Source organism: Echinops telfairi, unplaced genomic scaffold, assembly GCF_000313985.2.
Source record: "Echinops telfairi isolate 266 unplaced genomic scaffold, ASM31398v2 ScPeMD7_7472;HRSCAF=8510, whole genome shotgun sequence".
NCBI classification, from domain to species: domain Eukaryota; kingdom Metazoa; phylum Chordata; class Mammalia; order Afrosoricida; family Tenrecidae; genus Echinops; species Echinops telfairi.
The window spans coordinates 3,465,749-3,469,657 of record NW_022111376.1 but is presented as its reverse complement, the minus strand read 5'-3'; the positions used below and the strand labels follow the sequence as shown (position 1 = coordinate 3,469,657).

At 47.1% G+C, this 3,909-nt stretch overlaps 1 protein-coding gene across 4 annotated transcripts in view; it reads left to right on the top strand.

Annotated features, from left to right (window-relative positions):
* PNMA5 (PNMA family member 5) overlaps positions 1 to 3,909 on the top strand; it is an 8,603-nt gene that overhangs the window by 213 nt on the left and 4,481 nt on the right. The window contains exon 1 of one of the 4 annotated variants that reach the window (XM_045285552.1): positions 3,449 to 3,499. The exons of 2 other annotated variants lie outside the window; for them this stretch is intronic. The gene's annotated coding sequence lies outside the window, so the exon portion shown is untranslated. Of the gene's footprint in view, positions 1 to 3,448; positions 3,500 to 3,909 lie in introns of those variants that run through there. One more of the 4 variants, XM_045285551.1, reaches the window with a different exon arrangement.

The following is a 3,909-nucleotide window of genomic DNA, read 5'->3' as shown; positions in this document are numbered from 1 at the left end:
ATGAAATATCGATTCTCCTTTACTCTCAGTTTGCGAAGTTTTAGCAAATTGTAATTCCTGGCAACGGTTTTTCTTCATTGGTGCAATGAATGTTGCCTGTTAACCCTAAGGCTTCTCTTTCATCTTCCACTGATGTTTTAGAATGGATGGAACACTCCATCCATTGATAGCCTCTAAAATGTGAATGATGATAAGATGTGAATAATAAATGTGACAATAATGTGAATAATATGATAATATAACAATAATAATATTATAATGTGAATAACAAATGTGATAAATGTGACTGAGAGCCTCTAAAATGTGAACGTTCCATCCATTCTTTGCACCGTGCTATTGCTCAGAGGCATTCTCTGTGTTACAACAGATGCTGGCTTGAGTTCCTCACCAACTGTACGCAGCTTCCCTCATAGATCTCCCATTCAGTAATGCTGCAAGCTCATAACTCAAGGTCATCGTGTTCTGCCTCAAGCATTGTTCTCTCCATGCTCGAAAATAACAGAAATGCTTACCTTATCCACAGGAACATTGGCCAAATGTTCTTAAAGATTTACAGGCCTCATAGCTATATTTGCGAAATTTTTGGGGGGTGGCAAATTGGGTATATGGGTAATGTATTGTTTGTAGCAACCGAGTAAAGCCATAGTTCACATATTCAATACCATCTTGTCTGATTTTTTTCCCCTTAGGTTCAGTCATGATATTATTTGTTAAAAAAACTGTGCTTATTTATCATAATTGGAGTATGACATTATCAAGAACTATAACAATTGATCTAAGTGAAATAGTGCCATTTCTCTTGATGAAACCAAAATATTTATACAGTGGTTTTCTCATAAGTCAGCAAAAGATTGTTTGGGCCGGGTCCGGACTGGGCAGCCCCCACCTCCTCTCCGGCTCCTCAGGAGCATGAAACCTCACAGCCCCCATTCCTAGCCTCTCGGGAAGATGGATGACCTATTGAACTGGCAACTCCTGCTCCAACACCCTAAAGAGCTTATCTCTCCAGGCCCGGCTTGTGCAGCCCCTGCCCCAGCACCCCAGGAATCAGTCAATCTTCCCAGCCCTTTCCCAGCACTCCAGAGAGCAGGTTTGCACACAACAAGATGACCTCCCACGGGTCACATCCCGACTCAAGGCCCTGCAGCTACAAGCAGTAAAAGAAATCTCCCTTCCTTCTGTCAGCGTGTACTTCCTTAGCTCGAGCCCTAGATATCTCCCACCACCTCACCGACAAGCTGCGACTTCCCTGACCTAACTCGTCCGGGAGTTTACCCTCGCCTGAATAAAGCCTCACTACAGTATACTTCTCATTCTTGACTAAGCCTCATCTCCTTCTGTGCCTCCGTCTCCAACCTCTCAAAGACAAGCCGACAAAAATACCAATGAAACTAATAAACTAGGTTCTGTTCTTTGCTCAGCATTAGATATATGTATTTGATAATAATAGTCAAATATCAAATTAAATTGATCAAGATATAATTAATTTTAAAAGTACAACATACAATTAAGATCAGCTAATAGTTTCAATTTAGTTTGCCTTTATTTAAATAGTCATTCTGAACACGTTATTTACCTATTAACACAGAAGATTGGATAGATATTAATAAATGTTAATGATGAATAGTTTTTATGATTGCACTTCCCTGTTTTTGCTGATATTGTCAGAAAAAGATGACAAATATATTGACTATAGCTTTCAAGTAGTGTTGTACCAACACAAGCCTGATATTATTTTCTTAGTACTAAGGTCTAGGAGACACAGAAATGTATGGTAGATTGGTAAGAAAACAAAAATACTTGCAGCTTTGTGTTTTATTGAAATGGCAGTAATACAATTTTCTTTGTATGTGATCTATAAAGTTGAAATTATTTAATATGAATTAAAAATGTCAAACACTGTTCCAGGTTAAAATGACCACCCTAGCTATCTGCCTTCTAAATCTGATTCCCACTGAAAGCGACCCTCTGCGACCCTAGACTTTCTGAGTCTGTCAGTCGTTATGGGATCAGACAGTAGACTTGTGCACAGGGCCCCCATGACCCACAGCAATGGACAAGTCTCTGGCCCAGTTCATTCAGAGTATCTTCAGCCTTTGCCCCTTCGTTCTCATCCCTCTGCTTCCTTGGGAGCCCTGGCGCTTTCTAATCCTTCCACTGCCCCTCCCTTTACCTGTAATAAGGATTCTGCTTTCTGTCCGGAGAGATTACATTGCGTTTTAAATCAATTGGTATCAATGTCTGAACTGGGCGGGGCTTCCAAGGACGAGCGAAGCCTTACCCTCAGTGAACCCGCGAAGTCAGCGATGCCGGCGGGCCAGACATTGCCTTTGTGGGGCGCTGGAGCTGGTTTGGCCTCCTGAAACATCCCCAAAATACAAGGGACCAGTGATTTTGACTTTAACATTGCATTTGTTTGACCTATTTTAAAACAAGTCACAGAAAAGCCTGCCCTTTTGTCTGCCAAAGACAGTGACAGCCGTCTCTGCTGTCACCAAAGACCTGCTACTTTAGGCACGTGGCCAGGGCCTGCCTCCAAGAGCCTCACAGCTGGGAGCAGGGACCGTGTGGCCCAGTTCCTGGGGCAGGGTGACCAGCCAGCTTTCCCCAAACACCCAGTTGCAACCCTGCCTTGCCCTGGCATCCTTGACTTTGAAACCCCCAAACTCCAACCCACCGTTCCGACTCATGGTGACCCGACAGGACTAGCAGAGCTGCTCCAGAGGCTTTCTGAGCCTGTCAGTGTATATCTGTCGTGTGGGGTGGCTGGTATGTTGCTTGGACCACACAGTTATCAGCCCAACTCTTAACTCACGGTGCCATCTGACTCTAAAGACGCATTTTATCAGGATTGTGTGCAGGCATGCGTATGTGTGTGTGTGTGTTGTGTCACCCGTGGTGGGCAGGGCCCTTAATGTCGCCACTGGGCTATGGCTCCTGGTCTGGCGGTGAGAAAGGGCAGGCAGACCGTGGAACAGGAGCAGGCGGGTGAAATGGGGCTGCGTTTAGGGTCAGCCAGCCAGAGGTGACCTGGGGGCTTGAAACTAGCTCTGTGGGGAGCCCTAGCAGGTCTCCTCTCCTTGTGATATGTGTCGCTCGCCCTTGTGCTCGGCTGTCTGTGTGCCCCTCCCACCAAAGGGCACATGCCCAATCAAAAGTAAAACAAAAAGGGCGCCAAAACCCCACCACCCACGCTTTGCACACGGCTCTATGCAGGAAGTTTGGAATATGAAAATTAGGTGAGTAGCCGTGACTGCCCGCAACTAATAAGGCTTAGACACATAGGCAGATACCAGAAGAGTCTCTGGGCAGGCTGTAACGAGATTGGCTGACACCTCAGTGGGGCGTGGACTGTAAATGTTGGGTGGGGGGAGAAATTTCGGGGAGGAGGGCGGGGCCAGCTAATGCGCAGCCGCAAACACCTCTTTTAAACGGCTGCGCCAAGCCGATTCTTGGTGGTTGCAAAAGGTTCTCCGCTCGAATAGGTTCTTCCTTTTCGGTAAGGGGCAGACGTGGGCACCCTGGGCAAGACTAAAGGTGTGGAGTGGCACCCAGTCCTCCCCGCTGTGCTAGCTTCATTCCAGACTGAGCTGCTGGGTGCTCGGGGGGAGGGTAGGTCTGTACCCCGATTCCACGAAGAGGAGGGGTTACAGGTTTTTGCTTTTTGGTCACTGTAACCCATTTCCATCCACAGGGTTTGCTCCGGTTTGGGGTGTGGGAGAGTGTAAGGGTGCGGATAGCACCGACTGGGTGCGCGGAGTGTGAGATTGTCCGGGGAGCACGGTTTGGGGCGAGTTAAGAGATGGGGGGGGGTCGGTATGGGACAGGTTTCTGGAGAGTATGAGGGCGAGTGGGGTGCACGGGCCACGTGTTGGGGCGTGAAGGCCTCTGGAGCAGAGTTTGGGGCGA